General features: G+C 38.8%; 1 long non-coding RNA gene across 1 annotated transcript in view; it reads right to left on the bottom strand.

The window, feature by feature from the left end:
- LOC149122241 (uncharacterized) overlaps positions 1–22,731 on the bottom strand; it is a 63,667-nt gene extending 40,936 nt beyond the window's left edge. The window contains exon 1 of the long non-coding RNA XR_016220484.1: positions 22,257–22,731. This is a non-coding gene — a long non-coding RNA (uncharacterized LOC149122241). The remainder of the gene's footprint in view (positions 1–22,256) is intronic.
- Positions 22,732–23,738: the final 1,007 nt, after the last annotated feature.

Below are 23,738 nucleotides of genomic sequence, written 5' to 3'. Positions count from 1 at the left end.
ACAGTAGAGATGCTTTTTGACAGACAAGAGATAATCTTACACTTGACTTCCAATATCAAGGCATTTTAACTGGCACACTTTATATTGAATAATTCATGGGTATTCAAGCTTTACTTCACTCCACAAAGAAAGTGCCTTCTCTTAGCAGCCACAGTAGATATGAGCAGCTAATTCATTATTTAAAGAGATTAAGTATTAGCAACTGGTACTGGCTCTTCAGAGCGCTCTTTATTCCCCGTGCTGGTGTTATCCCCAGCCTCTCAGCTGCCGAGAAGAGTGTTTGGATTGATTTTACCATATTTAAGTCTTTTTTTAAAAAACAGAGCTACCCCAAAACCTCACTATTTTCAGACTGCTTTGTCCTATTTTAAAAACGCAAGGCAATGTCTGTTAGAACTGTGAATCTCTGCAGGCTCACGGGAATACATACAATTGCAACTCTTTTTGCTTTCAGTTAAGAAAATGTGGCAGGTGGGAGGAATGGAAGGAATCCGAGTTTGCTCAAATTTACAGACCACTTGCTGCAATAGGCCAAGGAAGGCTTGGGCATTTTAAACAAGTGGTAAAAGTGGATGAAGCCTCCACTTTCAAGTATTGTTACTCTGAAAGGAAAAGTCCCCATGGAGAACTGTCCTCTTTATGTTTTCCCAGAGAAAGAGGGGAGGATGTGTTTGAAATGTCTGTTTCTCTTTTGTAGATGTATCCTCAGGTTGGATCTCATTCAACACAAATTTTCACTCTTTCATTTCCAGTTAAGAGGAGAGAGGAAAGTTTGTCAAGAGGTTATCAGGTTTCACTTCCCCTAGACCTTGCCAGAGGGTAACATAGCAGTGTAATCGAATCTCTGAAATCATGAGAAATACATACCTTGAAATACATCTTGAAAGAAGTGACTCATTCTGAAGAGGTACAGTTCTGGGATATGGGATGAAAGAAAATACTGGGCATCACGTTGCCTAAAGGAGTAATAAATGCTTTTCTTAATCTACATTTCAGATGAGGTTAGGCCTTTCCAAGGAGTGTTTTAAAGCAGAAATGCTATTGGAATGTTTAAATAAGTTGATGGTCTTATTTGTACTGTGTATGGCCTGAATAACAGGTTACTACTACAACTATGAGTCTATCAACTCAGATAGCTTTCTTTTTCAGCCTGTTTAAATTATTAATGTGTATGGATTGTAAATGAACTCCCTATGACTCTAGTATGATCTTGAATTTTGAGTACCCTTACTTGCTGCATAGGGAAAATACAAGGCTCTTCAAAAAGTTCATGGAAAATGCATATGATAAAACTACATGGATTTCAAAACTGTTTTTTTTGTGTGTGTATGTATGTGTGTATAAATAAACTTATCTTTTAATTTCATGTTTTCATAAACTTTTTGACATATCCTTGTATGTACAAACTTTCTCAAGTACAAAAATCAAAAAAACCTGTAGTAGGTGATCCATGAAAACGTATTTCTTGATTGATGAAGACACTCAACCTTGAATTAGCTGAGATTTGGATCACACTGTGAAAGGCAAAAACATGTGAGTGCATCAAACATCAGTTTCTCTATGTGAAAAGCAAGGTCCTGTGTGGAAGAAATAATAACCAAAAGTAAGATATTGTCCTCGCCTTCATAAAACCAAGAGTCTACACTAGCCTTGGATCCTTGAGTAAAGGGAGGAAACTCAAAGGCTAGGGGACCACCAAGGGGCTTCTAACACTGAGATTTTACGGGTTCTTTCCAAGAGCCCAACTGGGGCACTTTTCTCACAGAGGAGTGTTAGGTGGTAAGTAGTTTGGGTTTTGAAGTTAAAATGACCTATGTTTAAAGCAGTTCTTCCTTAAGCGTGGCTTAATCCCTCTAAACTTCCTTTTCTAATGGGTAAATTGAGGATTTTGATAGTATTTGCCTCACAAGTGTTGAGAATGAAGTGAGGTAATACATCAAAATTTCTTAGCATGATGCTAAACACACAAGCAATATTCAAGAAGTCTCCCTTTTTTCATATTTAAAGAGGGGTGTGTGTGTGTGTGTGTGTGTGTGTGTTTAAGTTAACCTGCACTGATAGTGAAATTTAATTTGCAGTTGAGATTATAGAAGTTTAGGAAAAAACTATTTTGTACATGATTGGGAATTTTATGGATTGCTACTGTTATTTGTCATAATTTACAATGATTTTCCATATCATTTTGCCAGAAAAGGGGAAAACAGTCAGTCTATTCTTGAATACGACTATTTATAGGTGTCAAAAGAGAACTGCTCAAAAGGATCCAGTAGCTCCTGTCTCTTTTGGAGTGCTTTTGCAGACCTTCATTGAGGTAAAATATGATTTTAAAGAAAAGCAGTAGCTTTACTTATTTTGTGAAATTTTGTAAGCATTTACCTTTTTCTGTACAATGGTAAATTAATGTGATGTATTGATTATTTTAGGCATTCAACTGTGAAGGGACTTGAACAGTTTGTTTCTTGAGTGGGGAAAAGGATTGCCCTTGTTGGAAATACAATCTCTTCTCCAGGAATCAGGATTTAAATAGTGAACTCCAGGTTTTCAGATTTTCCTATCATGTCATTCATCATACAGAATCAATATCTTCTATTGGATTTCTTCCAGAGACACTTTTAGACAGTGAGGACTTTTTCTAACACACACATACTTATGTACACAAAACTCTCAAAGGTAAGCAGTGACTCCACTTCCTCAGCACTGATGGAATCTCAATAAAGATCAGACAAGGCATGAAAGGCCGAAATATCACATATTTATAAAAAATTAATAAATCATTCTAAAACTTTGTGAAAGTAATTTAGTTTTTTTTTCTTTTCTAAGCATGCTTACTTTACTATGGATTAAAAGTGCTGACAGGCAGTCTGGAGGAACAAATTGTGTTTGGCAAGTCTCATTTGCAATTAGCATAAGGGAGACCACTCTCTAATGGTAGGGTCACCTAACAGGGACTGAGTTAAGTTCCGCCCACAATGATTGAATATTGACAAGGTTATTCCTATAATGAAATCATTTATACACATATTTTTAGAAACTGATACAGAAAAATTACACATACTTCTAGGGAAATATGTGATATTCCAATACATGTGTACTTTTGTGTAATGTTTAATATCCATCTTCTCAAATATTTATCATTTCTTTATACTGAAAGCATTGTGCACTGGAACACCACAACCTACAAGCATTTCTCCTAACAGTAACTTATGACTTACCATCCATGGATCAACCTTTCTCACTTCATCTCCCCATGCCGTCCCCAGCCTCTGGTAACCACTGTTCTCTCAGCTTCTGTGTGATTAACTTTGTTCTATTCATCTATGAGTGAGATCATGAGACCGTTGTATGACTGTGCTTGGCTTATTGCACTTAACATAATTGTCTCATTTCATCGATTTTGTTGGAAATGACAGGATTGCATTCTTTTGTGGTTGAATAGTATTCTATTCCATTTTAATATGCAAGAAAGTCTTAGCTGTGTTTATTTTGCCTTATAAAACTATTTGTTTGTGATCCTTAAAAGTATGATTTGATTCTTATGCTTTAAAAATACTTTTTTGGGGGCGGCGCTGTGGCGCAGAGGGTTAAAGTCCTGGCCTGAAGTGCCAGCATCCCATATGGGCGCCGGTTCTAGTCCCAGCTGCTCCTCTTGTGATCCAGCTCTCTGCTATGACCTGGGAAAGCAGTAGAAGATGGCCCAAGTCCCTGGGCCCCTGCACCCACGTGGGAGATGTGGAAGAAGCTCCTGGCTCCTGCTTCTGGCTCGGCACAGCTCTGGCTATTGCAGCCATCTGGGGGAGAACCAGTGGATGGAGGACCTCTCTCTCTGTCTCTACCTCTCTGCAACTCTGTCTTTCAAATAAATAAAATGAATCTTTAAAAAAAATAAAAAATACTTTTTTGAATACAATGCTAACTTAAACAAATAGCACTATTTGGTCTGATTTATTTTTTCTCTTTTTAAAAAAATTCAGAAAAAATCTTAATTTTCTCACCAAATTTTATGGCTCTTGCAAGCATTATCTGATATGTGTAATACAGTGGAAAAAATTTGAGACACAATAATGTAACGGATTTCAAAAGTACCTTTTTCTAAAATGTATAATTGTCATATGTAAACATTATCACAAGAATGCCTGAGAATCATTTACCTTTCAATACTTTGCCAGCTACAGATCTTGCCTCTGATACTTAATGTCAATCCACCTATTTTCTGAACCTCAAACTTCCTAGTTTTTATCATTTCTTTTTAGGCTAAGACCATCCACTTGTCTGAGATGCTAATATTAGTGTTGAAAAACTCTAATTATTGAGCAGTTCTTCAAATGGGGTAGTCAGGCCCCTTCTAAGATGCTCTTTGGAAAGCCAGAGGGATATTCAGGGACTAAAATGTGATTTACCAGTCTTGTTTCAGTTGAGTGTCTTGCTGTATAAATTCCACATTTATAGGAAACTGAATTAGCATACACGGGGTGAGTCAAGAGTAGTAGAATATTCCAAAATTTCTACAAAGAACAGGTGTGTTTTGAAATAATGTGAGCCTAGCAGGGCTGAGAAAGCTGAATGTATCTGGTATGAAACAGACCCATAAGAAAATAAAGATATATTGCTGGCCAACTTTGGTGCTAAGATTATGAATTTTACAAATCATGTATCGAGATAAATAAGATTAAATCTTAAAAATTATGTTACTTAAAGAGGAAAAGTTAGAGAAATAAGTGAATAACTTAAATTATTTTGGTAATTTTAATGTATAGTGTTTTTTCCCATCTTAAAGGCCAAAATAATAAATAGTTTACTAAATATCAATTGATTATAGGTTTCTGGTGTTTTTAGAGTTCCTCATCTTAATAATTAATTGTGTTCTAGCATTGATTCATCCATACTTAGATGACTGAGGTTTGAAAAATGTATCTTTCCCATTGTCAACCTACCTGATTTTTTTCACCAGCCCCAATTGTAGACAATTTTCAGAACAAACTGACCTCATACTTGTTTGCTATCTCACAGGTATCAAATTTTAAATACAAATGCAACCATGGGCTACAAGCACTTGGATCAAAACAGAACAGAGTGTGGTAAGTTCACGTTTGTCTCCAAAAGTTATACTATTTTACCCATAAACTCAGGTTTATGTAGATAATCTTTGGCATTTTGTCATGATATTCAATACTGAACACATTGAAAATGTCTCAGAAAGCTAACTTAGAATTACTTCAAAATTTCATAATTTTGATGGGAGATTTTTGTGTTTGTCAATTGTAGTTTTAAAAGCTAAATTAATTCTTCATTTTTTATCAGGGACAAATAACAGGTGATGTAGAATTCAAATACACAAAATATAGTCATAATATGCTTTGGAAAACCAGCGAAAGATTTCTGTTTATCTATCTATCTAAAATTTCCTTTGCATATGATTACCAGATTGGAAACATAATAGGTAAAGATTTAAATCTGAGTATGTATAATCTGCATGATAAATAACTTTGCATATGGAAAACTCAAAGTGATTTCCTGGGTGAGTTTGTTCTATGGTATACAGAGAGAATTTTGCCAGAAACTAGGTAGCCATACCACTTGCATCAGATTATAAGACATATATAGTTCAGATTATGAGAGAAAACCACTGAGCCTTCCAGGAACATTTATATATAAGAAATGGGGCACATGAAATTATATGGAAAGTAATAAACTAAAGAGTTTAACATGGAATTCTTCCTTTTAGTTGTTCTGGTTTCTGAGAAGAATTAAGTCAATTGGAAATTCACCTACTCACAAAAGACTGTGTACCTATTTCTCCTATCTATCTATTATCTATCTATCTATCATCTATCTTTCTATCTATCTCTCTATCTATCTATCATCTATTTGCCAAAAAACCTTTAAATGTATACAAATATAAAGTGATTGGTATTGTTAGTTTATGTTCTATCTCATATAAATACAGGAATAACTTTTCCTTACAACTGAAGGCTAGGATTAGAAAATCCTTTGGCTCCTAACACAGTGAAGCTTGCAGGGACCCCAGGGTATTTTGCCTCCACTTCGAGGAGCTCATAGGGCTAAGGCTCTAAGACATCAGGATGTCCCTCTTTATCCTTTATTCTTCCAGCCACACTTTCATTCCGTGGACCTGCCTTTCAGTTTCCCTATTGATCTCTCTTCTCTCTGCCATGGTTTGCATATTCCATATTACCTTAGGCTGAGTCTCAGCTTAATAGAATTGCCTCTAAGTATTGGATTGAATAGGCTTCAGGGACACTCCCGGGGAGCTACTTCATGATGATAGTACATAGGGAATTGTGTTGAGGGAATTGTTGGAGCAAGCTAGTTTGTTCTTTCTCTGTCTTCCTTGTTTATATCCTATGGGAGGAGGAGCTGATAGTCTCATTGTTTAAAGCACAGGCCATTTACTGAACCACATTTTCAGATAGGGAGGGTTATTATACCTCTAATGCCATGACCCATCTTTTTTCCAAATCCTGTTCAGGCCACTGTTGACTCCCTTGTATTAAAAACATCAAATGAGTCTGCTTTCTAGAGACAAACTTGGCTCACTCTACAAACTCCTGAGCTCTCTCTTTCTGTTTCAGTCTTTCTCAACATGTATGGCTGGGTAATCAACCACGTTTGGTACATTCTGAGGCTCGAAAGTCTTAGTTTCTGTGAAAATGAGTGGGAATCCTTGCTGAGAGCACATCTCTAAACTTCGCTCCTTATGATGGAAGTTGTATAGGGAGAGAACAGAGGTAGTGAAAAGACACCAGGGACGCTTTCCCAAACTAATAAAAATATTCACTTTTCTGTTCAGCTGTTCTTTTAGTGCATATTCCTTGGCCAGAAAAACCAGAGGGAATGGATGTAAATCCCTCCCTCCTTCTCACACGCCAGACACATGCTTTGTTTATGGATCATGCCATCCATTTTGGCTGCTTGGAGACATTTGTGTTCTTGTTTAGATTCTTGATAGATAAGACTTCTGTAGAGTGGAGTCCTGGATATCTGAAGTGCTGTTCTAATTATTTTAACAGTCTATATGGTGCTTTACCTTCCAGAAACTTTACTTAATACGAAAAATCTTGTGGATGAAATGAGTGTTAAGTAGAATTGATTTTGCTACATTGTTTTACCTACTCAAGTAAAATTTTGATTTAGAGAATCAGTTGCAGGCTTTCCAGAAAGCCTAACCCAAATAATTTTCAATGAAATTTCAAACAACTGTTAGTTCTTATGCCTTCTACAAAAAAAAGGAAAATTACCTGAGGTCAAAGCTAAAACCAAATTCAGATCAGTTGTGTTAAGCTCCATTTAAGAGTTCATGATATTTTCATTAAAGGGAAAAGCAATTTTTCCATTCCCTTTCGCAAAATACTCTCCTTATTATGGAGATTTTGGTTTAATTTGTGTTGTTGGAGCCAAATCAAATTGCCATTTTGGAGCCTAATTTGTGATTGACTGAATTGGACCCTTATTACAGGAAAGAGCAGAGATTGTTTTGCCGAAGCCCTTGAGGTATGGAAGACATAGTGACTGCAGGCAGGCCAAAGGAAAAATAAAGAAACAAAGAAAGAGAAAAAGAAAGGCATCGTGGCTGTTTTTATGTGTCTGCTATCATTGGACACTTATGTCAAAGACTGTTGTGATCACACTTCAGCAAAATAAGTGAGGCTGGAGTGCTTCCATGGTGAACTGGGCACATCATTTATACTTTGCCTTGTTATTACTGGGGACTGCTTAGAACTGTGGTGAGTCGGGTGGGATTTGAGCTGCTAAAACTATGGAGCTCTTTCATTTTGTCTACCATGTAGGCATAAGAGACACAGAAGTTCTTTTTTGAATTACTAAGCGATTACTTTTGAATTTCATGTAGTCAGATATCCCAGGGTTTCCATTTAGCATTTACTAAACCACTTATAGGATTTCCTTCTGGAACTAGCAGAACTCAGCTCTGGCAGGGACCTGATAAAGTTCTAGCCCTGGATGAGAGCAAGAAATAAAATCTCATTGCAATCCTGTCTTCCAGGGAGGATAGATAAACAAGTCGCATAAAAAATGTATGTCTATTGTATAACTCTCTTTAGGAGCTCCCTCCAACAGATTGAGGAACTAATACCAGCAACTAAAGAGCTATGCTGCACTAAAAATAGAAGGCATTCAGGAAACTCAAGTAGTAGCTTGCATTCTGTATTTTAGATTAACTTGAAATTAATTTCAACCTTATAAATACCTCTAGAACTCACTTCAATAACTGGACCATATTATTTTCATTAGACAAATCGGAAGGAAAACACAAAGCTGTGTTCAGTTATCTCTCTGAAATATCTTTGGCTTGAAGCTATTAGCCTATCTGGCCAATTCAAATAGCTGGTTATTAAACTCAAGATGTCAATGTATAGCTTCTGTGACAACATTTATCTTGCTTTAGCCTCAAAACATGATCAGTATCAATAGGAGTATTTGGAAGCAATGTCTTATATAGGAGATTTCATTATAAGTCAGTTAGCTTTTATAAACATCAGAGAGAGAATTTTCAATTTGCAAAGAATATCAAAATTTAGTTTCCTTCCAATGTTTCATTTGAGAAAATGGTACCCTTTCTTAAAATTCTCCTGAGAAACATACTTGATTTCAGTGGTATCCTACCACATATCAACTTGTACAGGTGAGTTTCACACATGTAATGACTTGCTGTCATTACAATTCCTTAAATTGGTGAGCAGGAGTTTGGGAGGGGAACTGGGGTTGTGTTTTGGGAGGAGCGATCTTTATCTTGCTTTTAGTCTACCACTTTTTAAGCAGTCCTTTTCCCAAGTCCAACCTGATACAACTTTAAGGAAATGGGAAATTTCCCTTTTCTTAAAAAATAAAATTCAGAGGTCTCTGCTTTGTGTTGCCACTGGTCAAGCTCACTTCCTTCCATTTGTGTATGCTACGCTTAGACAAATCCATCCTGCATTCTTTGTGTTTCAACTTAGTCCTCCCAAGAAACAGAGAAAAGCTGCTCAGAATCCCTGAGACCACAGCTCTCTGAGTACCTGACAACTTCTGGCTAGTGGCTGGTCTGCTGTGACGGAGCTGCCCCTGAGTCAGCCAGGGATAAGACACCTGCTTGTGTCTCGAAGACTCCTCAAACCTGATGCTCACAGTCCCCGGCTTCAAGAGCACAGGAATGAAGAGCTGAAGATGATTCTAGGAGAGGATTTCTGTTCTCGTCTGAATCTTCCATTAGACACAGAAAGCTCATGTTTCTGAAAGTCTGACCCATTTGCTTCCTGATCCGTAAAGGTGACTTCTAAGAATGACAGCCTTTACTCACCGTGGGCCAGGCAGTGGTGCATGATGAGTGCTGGGAGGGATGTCAGTAAGGCCCTTCATTCAGTATGGAGTCATCAGAGCTAGAAAGTCCTTGGAAATGACCAGCGATGGGTGAAAAGAGTTGTAGAGACACAAAGGCCTGGCCTTGGATTTGCGCTCTTCACAGAATAGCTGATGGGGAGGTGGCAATGCCAAGTTTGGAGGTAACAGAGCTGAGGTGCTGAGTATTGTGTGTGGGGCCCCAAGTGCCAGCCAGGAAGTCCCTGGACATATATGCGTGCATACTGGGGAAAGTGGGGCTAATAGTAGAGGATCATGGAAAAGATGAGGTGGTAGTGCCAAAAATACATAGTAAATCTTTCATTATGATAATAACCATAACATAAGAAGTGAAAGAGAAAAAATAGCTAAATTCAATTGTCAATTCTCAAATGCAGTTATTTGATCTATTACACACACACACATACACATGCACACATATACACACATGTGCAGACACATGAGAGGTCTTCAAAAAAGTTCATAGAAGTGTATATTATTAAACATTGCATTGATCTCAAAACTCTTAATAATCAAGATAAACATATCTTTCAATTCTATTTTCTTGAAATACCATCATATTTGTACAGTAAGTTCACAGGAGAGCCCTCTGTCTCTCTCTCTGCTATGAACTTACTATTTCCCTGGTAATATATTAGCCCCTGGAAAACAAAGACAAATAACTGATGGCTTTAGTATTTATGTTTTCCCACTCCGTTGTGTCTTTCAAGGTATTTTTTGCATAAATTATCTCCTCTGTCCTCACAGCAGAGAGGTGGTCTTGCCAAAGGAATGACAGTTTGTAAGAGTCCCCAAGCAGGTGGTGTAAGGAGTGATGCCGTGTATGTTGACTTGGTACCTTTCCTTTGCCTGTAACTTTGGAAAGGGTGTAGACTATGAAGTCTAGGGAATCAGGATTATCGCAGGTGAGGATTGCCAGGTGCTAGAAGGTATAAATTATGCAGCCTCATATGTGTTAAAGAAAAAGATGTTGGGGCCAGAGTTGTGTCATGGTTGGTGTTCCAGCTGCTCCACTTCTGATCCAGCTCCCTGCTAATGGCCTGGGAAAATGAGCAGAGGATGGCCAAGTGTTTGGGTCCCTGCCACACCCGTGGGAGATCCAGGTGAAGCTCCTGGCTTCTGACTTGCACTTGACTTTCAGCCATCCAAGGAGTGAACCTGTGGGTGGGAGATCTCTCTCTCTCTCTCTCTCCCTCTGTGTGTGTGTGTGTTAGTGTGTGTGTAATGTCTCTTCCTCTGTCTCTGTAACTCTAACTTTCTAATGAATAAATAATTCTTAAAGGGAAGAAAAAGGTGTCTCCCTCTATCACTTTTCTAAACCATTCTGTGTCCTAGAAAATCAATCTTGCTCCCTTGAAGAAACACAAAGATATTAGCTGCATGTGTGATTCCTTGCTTGGAGGTTGTACAGAGAACTTTCCTGAACAGTTATGTGAGGCCTGCTGTCCTTCTAGGTGGTAAAATTGAGATCTTTGAAGGCAGTTGTGTGAACTGATTATAATACAGGATTTAGGGGGTGGACCTGCATTTATACTTTTTTAAATATTTTTTTTCTGTTTTTTTTTTTAAACTTTTATTTAATAAATATAAATTTCCAAAGTACAGCTTTTGGATTATAGCGGCTTTCCCTCCCTTAACCTACCTCCCACCCGCAACCATCCCATCTCCCGCTCCCTCTCCCATCCCATTCACATCAAGATTCATTTTCAATTCTCTTTATATATAGAAGATCAGTTTAGTATATACTAAGTAAAGATTTCAACAGACTGCACCCACACAGAAACACAAAGTATAAAGTGCTGTTTGAATACTAGTTATACCGTTAATTCACATAGTACAACACATTAAGGACAGAGATCCTACATGGGGAGTAAGTGCACAGTGACTCCTGTTGTTGACTTAACAATTGACACACTTGTTTATGGCGTCAGTAATCACCCTAGGCTCTTATCATGAGTTGCCAAGGCTATGGAAGCCTCTTGAGTTTGCCAACTCCTATCTTATTTAGACAAGGTCATAGTCAAAGTAGAAGTTCTCTCCTCCTTTCAGAGAAAGGTACCTCCTTCTTTGATGGCCTGTTCTTTTTGCTGGGCTCTCACTCACAGAGATCTTTCATTTAGATAATTTTTTTTTTTTGCCACAGTATCTTGGCTTTCCATGCCTGAAATACTCTCATGGGCTTTTCAGCTGGATCTGAATGCCTTAAGGGCTGATTCTGAGGCCAGAGTGCTGTTTAGGACATCTGCCATTCTATGAGTCTGCTGTGTATCCCACTTCCCATGTTGGATCATTCTCTCCTTTTTTATTCTATCAGTTAGTATTCACAGACACTAGTCTTGTTTATGTGAACCCTTTGACTCTTAATCCTATCTTTATGATCAATTATGAACTGAAACTGATCACATTGACTAGTGAGATGGCAATGGTACATGCCACCTTGATGGGATTGAATTGGAATCCACTGGCAGGTTTCTAACTCTACCATTAGGGGAAAGTCAGATTGAGCATTTCTTTTTTTTTTTTTTTTTTTTTTTTTTGACAGGCAGAGTGGACAGTGAGAGAGAGACAGAGAGAGAAAGGTCTTCCTTTTGCCGTTGGTTCACCCTCCAATGGCCGCCGCTGCAGCCGGCGCACCGCGCTGATCCTGGCAGGAGCCAGGAGCCAGGTGCTTTTCCTGGTCTCCCATGGGGTGCAGGGCCCAAGCACCTGGGCCATCCTCCACTGCACTCCCTGGCCATAGCAGAGAGCTGGCCTGGAAGAGGGGCGCCCGGGACAGAATCCGGCGCCCCAACCGGGACTAGAACCCGGTGTGCCGGCGCCGCAAGGTGGAGGATTAGCCTATTGAGCCACGGCGCCGGCTCAGATTGAGCATTTCTAAAACCAACAATACAGACAGACACACAGGATGGCATTTTTCCAAATGAAGGGAAAATGGAGAAACAAATTTTGAAAAAATGTCATCAGAGACCTTATCCATTATCATTAAATATGGATACATAATATAGATGGCAATTAATGTTATTTTTATTCATGGCAGGACTTGAGCAAGTGATATGTCTGACTCCTGTAGGACATCAGGGATGGGGACTGGGCCTCAGTAGGGTGGGGACGCTGCCAGCCCCATGAAGAGCCCCCCCTCAGTGCAGATGGGTGATGCTGCTTGTTACCACCAAGCAGGGACCAGGTGTCTGTGAAATTATGAAGGTGTTAGAAGGAAACATTGTGGGCGTAAGTGGCTGTGAGTTTGGTGAGTTCATTAAGGGATGCTGTTTGGAAAACAGCCATTAAAATTGTTTCAGTTTGGCATAAACATACTCCAGCAACAAAGATTGGTAAGACCTTATTTCAAATGCATGAAGGAATTTTTTAGAGGAAATCAAATTTAAATGAATAATATTTATTTCCGTTAGATTAGGAACTAAGGAAATTAGACCACATGTTAAGCAGACCACAGAAATCTAGAATGTGAATCCCCTGTCTATTCCCCTCTCAACGGCTGCTCAGTGCTTTTAATGTGAAAGATTGCTCACCATGACCTCGTCACCAGTTTCCAGCCCACCTGGTCTTGTCCCAACTCCTCAGTGTGATGGCTCCTTCAGGTCATGTTTCCTGACTTCTCTTAAATCAAGCCTCTCATTCTTCTTTACATCTTAGCTTCAGTGTCACCTCTTCAGGGAAGTCTTTCCTGACTGTCTGACTCTGCTTTGCCTCCAAGGTCTTCCTTTTTTATTTTCAGCCTATGTTTCCCATATTTTATGTTTCCTTCTTTGTTAATTTCATTACTCTTTTGTATTTTATTTTTTTGTCTGTCTTCTTTACCAAGATATAGAATCCATGAGAGAAGATTTTGTTGGTTTTCCTTACTACCAAATTTAGAGTATTTAATGAGAAACTAGTTAGAGTAGATACTCAACATATATCAATAAAGAAAAATATGCTACTTAGACATAAATTTCCAATGTTGAAAGAATTCAGAGGACCCAGGTTCTGAAATTTCTTTGGTTGGATGCATTCAAATCAGGCACATGATTTGAGGAAGCAACTAGAACACAAATAGTATTCTTCTATCATTATTATCATTACTAAACCTCTGGGGGGAAGATCTGTGAGCTAGTTTTAAAAAAATTCTACATTGAATCCATAGGATCTGTTACAATAATCAACTTATGGTCCAGAATGAAACTGTGTTTAGCTGTTTCCTGTGTCCTAACTCCTTAGTTCCTGGAACACTGAAAAATAAGAAGAGTCATTGGTGAAAAGCACCCCATCTAGATTCTAATTTTGCTCAGATATTCTTTGTTCCATGTGACAGAAATGGGCCATACAGTGACAAAGAGACAGGGTTCTTGATGTCCCAGAGCTTAGTCTCACTGGGGCTTTCTTTTTAAGCTTTTTTTGTTTGTCTAAGAGCATCGACCTGAGGCATAAACATCTCTATCAATGTCTGTAATCATTTCCTGAGCAATATCTCTGCATTTCTGGTCCGTTTTCACTTCAACTTTTGTTTTCCAATGTTTAATATCTTGTTCCAATGCTGCATGTACAGTAAAAAAACATTTAATTGAAAGTTAAGATTTGGGAAAAAGTAGATTTTAAAAGAAAGAAAAATTTCTCATTACTGACTTTTTTTTAAATTAGATAATTAGTTCTGTGACATTATTCTGTAATAAGAAAATGATTCTAGTGCAAAATCATTATATGAATCTCTTCCCACACATTGGTGCAAAACATCACATTTTACACAACAGAGCAATAGTGAAATAAAAGTTACTTTTTTTAAATGGAAGGCCTAAAATGAGGCAGATGTCCCATAAATGAAACCTGACAATACCATAATATTTAAGTAGCCCATTAGTAATTTTTTATCCCTTATATTTGAAAATAGAATACACTGCTGGCACCGTGGCTCACTAGGTTAATCCTCTGCCTGTGGCACTGGTACCCCAGGTTCTAGTCCCAGTCGGGGCGCCAGTTCTGTCCTGGTTGCTCCTCTTCCAGTCCAGCTCTCTGCTGTGGCCTGGGAAGGCAGTGGAAGATGACCCAAGTGCTTGGGCCCCTGCACCCACATGGGAGACCAGGAGGAAGCACCTGGCTCCTGGCTTCGGATCGGTGCAGCACTGGCCATAGCGGCCATTAGGGGAGTGAACCAATGGAAGGAAGACCTTTCTCTCTGTCTCTCTCTCTCTCTCACTGTCTAACTCTGCCTGTCAAAAAAATAAATGAAAATAGAACACACTGATTATATAACTATAAGCATAACATATCTTAATTACTTAAAACTCTCTGAACTTTTGAAATATGAAATTAATTTTCATTTGGAAACAATGCCCTCATTTATTTATGTATAATAACATTGTGTTGGCTTTTCATGGTTTTTTTTTTCTGCTTCTTTCTACATGTAGCTTCTTATGTTCAATATAGTATGAATATTATCTGCTAGAGTGCCTTATTTTACCTCATGTTTGCTATTTTTAGTCTCTGGTGATTTTTCCTTTAGTATAAATAAAATCTTAAATAAAAACATGAGATTCTTCTATACCTGAAGGATATGAACTTAAACATGAATATTGTCACACTAATTTTGCTCTTGGAGACTTTCCATTTATGTGATTTTTTTCTAGTAAGGTTGAAAAAATAGTCCAGGAAACTTCAAAATTTTCATGATAAGTGTGTATTATGGAAAAAAAAGGTTATGTATGGATTCCAAAATTATTTTGTTTCCTACTCCAGAAAAAACCTACACACCTCATACTAATTTTTAGAACATTTCTGAATAGGAACTAGGTAGAGGCACTCAGAAGGATTAGACATCAATTTGAGGAAAGTCCCTAACAGAGTAACAAGAATTCTGCTAAGAATTCTGCTAAAATTGAAGGAAGAACAAATGTCAATTTTATGGTGAAACCTTGGTAGAAGCATGGTGAAATCATTGATGTTTTATTACAAGTCGATGGACACAATGCCTCAGAGAAATCAGTGTTTTACAAATGGGTAACAAAGGATGTGATAATGTTGCAGATGCAGCCTGTGACCCTCCACAGCACTTTGCAAGGAAAAAATTTTGTTCATTCTGTAATTGAAGGGGAGTGAGACGCAATAGCCAGCCTCATAGGCCTTGCAACTGCTTCAACTGGCACAATTCCATCCGAAAAATTAAAGTGGAGGAACACTTCTGCTCGATGAGTGCTTAAACTATTGTGCCTGGATTAATTGCAGACAAGACAGAGATTTCAATGGACGTGTTAAACAAGTGGGGTCAAGACCCTGAAGCCTTTATTCCGAGAATTATAACTGGGGACGAAGCATGGATTGACCAGTATGATCCTGAAGGTAAGGCACGGTCAAAGCAATGGCTACCGAGAAGGGGAAGAGGCCCAGCTGAGGAAAGACAGACTGGCCGAGAACAAAGGTTATGGCAACAGTTTTTTGGGGGCTGCTCACGTAATTAACTGTTGACTTTCTGGAGAGTGAAAGAACAGTAACACTTGCTTACTAGGGGAGTGTTTTGAGAAAGTTAGCCAAAGCTTTAGGAGGAAAACACCCGGGGAAGCTTCTCCAGAATCTCTCTCAGCCACAACAATGCTCTTTCACCTCATCAAACAAGAACAATTTTGGGAGAGTTTAGATGGAAAATCATTAGGCATCCGCCTCAACGTGCATCATTTGACTCCTTCTGATTTCTTATACTGGAAACACCCTTTAAAAGGCATCAAATTCTCTGGGAGTGAAACTGACACTTTGAGATGTGATGATTTTGAACAACCCTTGTCCTGACTATTGAGGAACAGTGTTTGTTGTTGTTGTTGTTTTCATACTATTTGTTGAATTCTTAGTGCATGTAGTGCATGGTTAATCTTATGAGTATGAAGTTAACTGAAAATGGATCTTGGTAGAAAATAATAGGAATAGGAGAGGGAGGAGGACGAAGCATGAGAGGGTGGGTAGGTTGGGAAGAATCACTGTGTTCCTAAATTTGTTTATATGAAATGCATGAAGTTTTTATTCCTTAAATAATTTTAAAAAGCTTAAAAAAAACAAAATGAGTGAAAAAAATAAAGGACATCGTATTTTCTCCTGTCAATCATGTTAACAAGACTGCTGACACAGTTATTCTTTGCCGATGGACTACATTGTTGGTATCATTACAGAAGTTTCTTGAACTTGATGGAGCTTATCTTGAGAATAAATTTTATTGTTTTTATTTTTATCTTTCATTCTATTTTTTTATGCACTTTTTGAAGCCCCTAGTTGAGTTCTTGGATAGTCCTGTTTTGTACACGAGAGACAATGTTTTAGCTATCCACTTCTACATACTTGATTTTGTTCCTAATAATTTTATCTCAAAATTGTATGTAGTACTTTTATTCATATCTCATGTGAATTATGCCAAATAACATCTAAATAAAACTTCATGAAACTCTCTCCATAATGATCCTTTGGAACTAAGCAAATTATTTTTGCTTTGCTTCTTTTTGTTTGTGCACGAACAGCAGAAGCACTCCATATCCAGAGTTTTTTGATGATGTGAATATATTTAATGATACTAAATAGTACACTTAAAAACATCATGAAGATTATAAAAATTACAAAGCAATAGAAAAAAGAAAACAAAAGGAAAAGGAAAAGAAGAAAAATCACTAGAAAGGTGGAATGATTTCTTGCTACGAAATAGTAAAAAAAAGTATGAAAAATCAAAAAAATGAAAACAACAACAAAATCCAGCATATTCCAAAGATATGTCAGCATTGCCTCAGGAAGCAAAAAAAATAGGAAAAACAGAGCTAATAATAAAAATAGCAAGCAAGACAACTCTAATTATTTAATTATAGAATTTAGAATAATGCTCTAACTACATTATTCTGAGCAGCTATCAAGACAGTAGCAATTATTTAACCACAGTGTCCAGAATCACATTATTATAGTATTTCAGTGATGTTGGAAGTTTACAATACATAAAGTGTTAGAAAAAAAATAAGAGCTTTTCTCTCCTATGGATTTAATGGGAGAATAACAAATTTGTAGTTTAAAAAGAAAGGAGAAAGTTATTAGAGTGAGAAAAAGTGAGATTTTATTGCATAATAGTTCTTGGTTCCTCTTCTCTTTGTAGGAACATTAATGCTATAGCAAGTAATATCTTTGAAAAAGATAAGATAGCAATTAAGTAGAAAATTAGGAATAATTTTTGAAAGATAGTTTGAGTGCCATCAAACTAAACAAATTTCCCTATTCTACATTAAATGTGGTTTTAAAAATTTTATATTTGGAAATATTTTCATACTTAAACACATATGAAAAGAATATAGAGTTTCTTTATCAACCTTCTACATATGTTTACATCTTGTATAACCAATTATGGAAGCCAGGAAATTATTAGTATTATTTTAGTTTAATTTAGTATTTAGTATTTAGTTTAATTTAGTTTTTTTTTGTGTGTAAAAACTCTATGTTGTTGACAATAGGTCTGCTCTGATTTCATCATCATTTAAAAAAATCATCTATTATTTTTCACTTTATGTTTCTGTGTGGGAGCAAACTGTTGAAATCCATACTTAATGTATACTAAGCTGATTTTCTGTATATTAAGATAATCGAAAATGAATCATGATGTGAATGGAAGGGGTGAGGGAGTGGGAAAGGGGAGGGTTGTGGGTGGGAGGGACGGTATGGGGGGGAAGCCATTGTAATCCATAAGTCGTACTTTGGAAAATTATATGCATTAAATAAAAGTTAAAAAAAAAAAAAAACAAAACTCTATGTTGTTTCCATAGTTGGAGCTACAGTCCTCTATCTGAGAGACTTGGGGGTGGGTCTTTAGAGGGTACTCAGTGAATTTCTGGACGCAGTCTCTCCCAGGAGGGTAGGGGTCAGACAGTCTTAGGTCTTGGGTGACATCACAGGTGGCCTTACTTAAATTGCCCAGGATGACAGTGCAGCCCTTGGCCATCAGCCTCAGCAGCAGCCTCCTGTGCACAAAGCCCAGGCTGTGCCAGTGCCTCTGATGGCAAGGAGGAGGGGGTGCACTGCCACAGAGCCCCAGCAGCCTGTCGCCTCACACTGGATGAGGCTTGCCATCTTGCTCCCTCAGTAGGCCCTCCATACTGACCTGGATGACGGCCCCTCCGATGGCAGAGGCTGCCTTCTTGGAGGACCTCACATCAGGCTGACATGGCCATTGCCATCCCTGAGGGTCCCGAAGCCTTGAACCTGGTTAGCTGACCAGTGTGATTATGCTTTTGCCCAAGCAGGATGTTTAAAACCACATCACTGAAGGATGCCCCCAGGAAAAAGTCAATGACCCCAGACTCCTAAATGAGCAGGAAGAAGAGACAAATCCCCAGAGATGTGATCTTCCTGTCCTTAACCGGGCAGCCCAGTTAGGTGAGGGGAGCCACTCCTTCTCCTCAGCCTTCCCCTGGGAGCTCCAAGACCTTCATCCTGGCCCCAGGCCCTGCAGCCAATGCCTCTGTGCATGGCCTCTTGGCAGTATAGGCCATCCCCCACGATTTGATGTTCTCGCAGAGAAGCAGCTGAGAAATTAACAATAACCTGTTACTTTTAATGTATCGACAGGTCTCCTTCACATTTCTCTAATTATCTCACTAGTGTTCTTTATCTGGCCCTGGTCCAACCGAGTTTCCCCAAAATGCGATTGATTGTCGTGTCTGCCAAGTCTTGAGAGAAGTGATTCTGTGTCTGTCTTAGGGCTTCATATCTGAAGACTCTATCTTAATCCACATAACGTTCCAGGCTCGTATTGTATTTTTGCAACCCCAGCCCTGGTTGCTTTCCTTGGAGAATGGTATTTAGAAACCAAACTCTAGGAGCAATATGTGTTCATTGCTACTGAGTAATCTATTCTAGACACTCTTGGTGAACAGAACTAGGAAAGATATATTCATGTAAACACATACATACATACACATCATACATATAATTATATATTACATAGATAAAATAAATGTATACCGATACATTCAGTTCTAATCTGAAACCACTAGGTCCTTTCTAATATTCTCTCTTAAAAATTTCTATTAATGTAAAGAGAACAGATTTCATGTATTTATTATAGAGACAATTATAAGAAGATAACCATACTTCCCTCCCTTCCTTCTTTTCTCAATTCCTCCTCTCTTCTTTCTTTTTTCCCTTTAATTTCTGCAATAACACACTTACAATTTACTTCATAATCACAGGCTCAATGCACCACTAACCATAGTGTTCAACAAGTAAAAAGGAGAAAGACACTTTGCCATAGGAATATAGACAAAGGCTATGAACAGTAATCAAATCATAAGATGTCAGTGTCTGTCTTATTCATTGTTTCATTTTGCATTCTATATTAACTACCACATATCAGAGAAAACATAAGGTATTTGTCTTTTTGGGGACTGACTTATTTCACTAAGTGGAATGGTCTCAAGTTACATCCATTTTGTTACAAAAGACAGGATTTCATTCTTTTTTTATGGCTCAGTAGCCTCCTCTTTTACTTTCCTAATAAATCTTTTCTGACAATACGGACTTGTCTCTCATTACTCACAATATATTTACTTATTTTCTAAATCCTAACATACACACGAGATAGTTTTACAGTCGTTAGTCTATATCCCTCCGTGAAACAAATTTATTACTAAGAGTGCATGCAGTATTTGTCTTTGCTGTGACAGTAGGAAGTGAAAATACTGTTTCTACAGTTACTTAAGTTAGTTATCCCAACTCAAATGTATTTAACACGTTATTTCATATCAAATCGGAAAATTGCATTCTTAGGGAGAAAAACAATGTGAATAATGATCATTTATATGTGAAAACTGAGTGAATATACTCAAGAGGTTGGGGCTGTCGGAGCCAATACTTTGGTTTTTGTCTTTGGTGGTTAAATTTTTTGCTGCAACTGGAGTGGAACTGAAACCAGGATCTGGAAACTCAGTCCAGACTCTCACATGGCAGGAATTAGATTAAATTACGTGAGCCCTCAGGGCTGCCTCTCAGAATCTGCATTGGTGGGCAAGGGAAGTCAGATACCAGAGGCGGGATTTGAACTCAGGTCCTCTGATGTAAGTCAGGCATCTTAACTGCTAGGCTGAATGGCTACTCCCTATGTATGTATTTTTAACTTGTGCTTTGTTTTGCTTTTAAAATGGTAAATGCCCATCATGTAAAATTGATAAAAAAATATAGAAGCTAATGAAAATCATTCTTTGTGTCACCATCTAGCGATGGCCACTATTTAAATCTCCGTGTATGTCCTACACTTTTACTCATGGCTTTGTTTTAAAATCCTGGTCTTTTCACTTCTTGTCACATTATAAGCCTTTTCCTTGTTACTAAATAGTCTTCAAAAATCTTGACTTTAAGTAGCTGAATATTATTCCATCAAATTCCATAATTTGTCTAGCTATTCTCCTAATAGCTTAATGGGGATTTGAACAGTTTCCCACATGGCAAATAGGAACAGTAATCATTTTATTTCTGTTATAGCCAATATTGCTATTTTACAAGGAGTTGTAGTCATTTTTCTACATGGCTCATTTCTTTTTCTTTTTTTATATTCAATTCTGTGCTTTGTATCTCAAAATCATTATGTAAAGCTACATACTGGAGATATGCTGTTCAGTAGCAGAATGTCCACAACAAAAGCAAACAAGACACCTTGGTCTTCCAGGTTGACCATTTCAACATGAGAAGGGAATGGAAACTAAGTTACTTGAGAACTGGTATGTGCCGAATATGAACCATTATTACTTTGCATAAACATTACTGTACATGCCTCATTTCAAGAACTGCTTCATTTATGGAGGCCACGGGCTTCCTTTATCTGCTTCACCTCTGTACTTACATAGCGCCCTGAATGTAGTGGCTGCTCAGCAAATGTGTTATGAATATACCAAAGAAGAGATTGGCTGATCTGGATAAGTGAACTTTGAAGTTTTGAGACTAAAACCTGCATTCTTTCGTATCATGATCAGGACGGATGTGTCATTGTAAATGAAATAGGAGGAAAGCTAAAGTTCACAGATAGCAATGAGGAATATAGAGAGGGAGGGAGGGGCAGGGAAGTATAGGAGAGAGGAAGAGAGGAAGGAAGAAAGGAAAGGAGACAGAGAGGAAGAGGAGGAGATGCCAAGAACAGAAACTGACTTCTTAGCCTTCCCAGTCATTCACTTTTTCATGAACTCATCACATCCTGCATCTCCAGCTTTGTCAATTATTATTTCTCTTACTTTTCATATGCATTTTATTCTTTTTTTTTATTTATTTATTTTTTTGACAGGCAGAGTGGACAGTGAGAGAGAGAGACAGAGAGAAAGGTCTTCCTTTGCCGTTGGTTCACCCTCCAATGGCCGCCGCGGCCGGCGCGCTGCGGCCGGCGCACCGCGCTGATCCGATGGCAGGAGCCAGGAGCCAGGTGCTTTTCCTGGTCTCCCATGGGGTGCAGGGCCCAAGCACCTGGGCCATCCTCCACTGCACTCCCGGGCCACAGCAGAGGGCTGGCCTGGAAGAGGGGCAACCGGGACAGAATCCGGCGCCCCGACCGGGACTAGAACCCGGTGTGCCGGCGCCGCTAGGCGGAGGATTAGCCTAGTGAGCCGCGGCGCCGGCCTCATATGCATTTTAAATTTGAAAATGTTCTCTTGCAACTTTACATTTATGATTCTGGTTCTTTTGAGGAAATGTGTGTTGCCCAACCTCTTCATTCATCACAATTTCCCAAGACTTGATTTTAACCCATTAAAAAATTAAATTTCAAAATATCTGAGTAAAGAGGTTGCTTTCTTTATATATATATATATATATATATACTTTTCAAATATATATATATATATTTGAAAAGTAGACACACAGAGATAAAAATAGAGGTCTCCATTTACTGGTTTACTCACCAAATGCTCTCTACAGCTGGGGCCAGGACAAGACCAGGAGCTGGGAACTCAGCCAGGGTATTGCATGTGGGTGGCCGGGACCCAAGTACTTCCCAGCGTCTCCATTAACAGGAACCTGGAAGTAAGGGTGGAGACAGGGCTTATGCTGAGGCGTTCCAACGTGAGACGTAGGCATTCCAAGTGGCATTTTAACTGCTTTGCCAAAGGCCTGCCCTGGAAAATCCTCAGCTCATGTAACTTCCAGTTTGATAGGCGACTTTTCTTTCTGCCTCTCCTTCTCTTTCTCCTGCTCCACCTTTGTTCCTTCTCCGTTTTCTTCCTCCTCGCTGCAGGTCCAGCTCTGACTTTCACAGCTTTTGGTGTGTTCGAGAGCACTTCAGAAAGTTTGGGAAGGCCTCTGCCACGGGTTTGGTTTGTGAGCATGACAGCGGTCAGCCGACCTCTGTGAGTTCATTTTCTTGGAATAGATTCAGTCTAGCTGCGAGTTCATACCCTGGCTCCTCTCCTCTTTTCCTTACATGCGGTGCCCCGTGTCAGGCAGTACCAGTCTGCCCTCTTTTCCTGATATTTTGGTTAGAGGGGAGCAAGGGATTGGCATCTTGCCCAAACCAGCCACTCCTGTGTTCTCTGGGAAAGAGCTGGGATCCCCACTCTTCGTCCTAGCTTTCTTCTCCTTTCTGAACTCCTTCCCCTTCTTACTGTCTCTGCCCACTCCTTATCTTATCTTTCCTACAATCTCATTTTCCCTTCTGACCCAGACGGCTCTGGGAGATGCCTTTCCAGAACACTTTCTCACTCCCACTTGCACTTCTCATTTCCCAACGAATTCACAGCCAGAGCCTTTGTCAGATCTCATCACTACATGCCCACATCAGACCTAATTCTCAATCCGTCAGATTGGTAAGAGAGGTTTCTGTCACCTCTGTGCTCGTGACTGGTTCATCCCCCCTTTGCCTCTCAATGGGAAAACTCCCTCCTGGTTTGGACAGCACCTTTCTTGGGTCTGCTAGTAATGACTGTCCTTAGTTTTAGACCCTGTGTATTTACTTTGCTTGTTAGATTCATTTGCTCCAGCAATAAAATTCTAGATGGCCATGCACATGAAACCTCAAATAGAAACAGGTTCTGTGAGCTGGTGCCGCAGCCTCCTCAAGAGGCCACCTGCTGGAACCCTATCTTGACCATAAGTCCCTACTCTGCCCCTACTCAGCTTGAAGAACTCAACTTCAGTCTTTTCCACCATGGGCGATGTCTCTAATATCTCCTTTGATCCTCGTAATCATAATGCTCCTGTTTCTGCCGTGTATAATTAACTTATTCCAAAGGTTCTTGCAAGAATGAATGACTCCTATATCCTAAACCATCACATAGGATCAATACAAGACAGCTCTTCTCCAGTAACTCCCTTCCTAAGTTTAGATGCTTGCCCATGTCAATGCCCATATCGGGCAGGAAGTAGCAGAAAGAAACCAAGCCCCATCT

This window comes from Oryctolagus cuniculus, chromosome 14 (genome assembly GCF_051225735.1).
Source record: "Oryctolagus cuniculus isolate XC-2025 breed Fujian yellow rabbit chromosome 14, ASM5122573v1, whole genome shotgun sequence".
NCBI classification, from domain to species: Eukaryota; Metazoa; Chordata; class Mammalia; order Lagomorpha; family Leporidae; genus Oryctolagus; species Oryctolagus cuniculus.
This window is presented reverse-complemented; position numbering and strand designations above follow the sequence as displayed.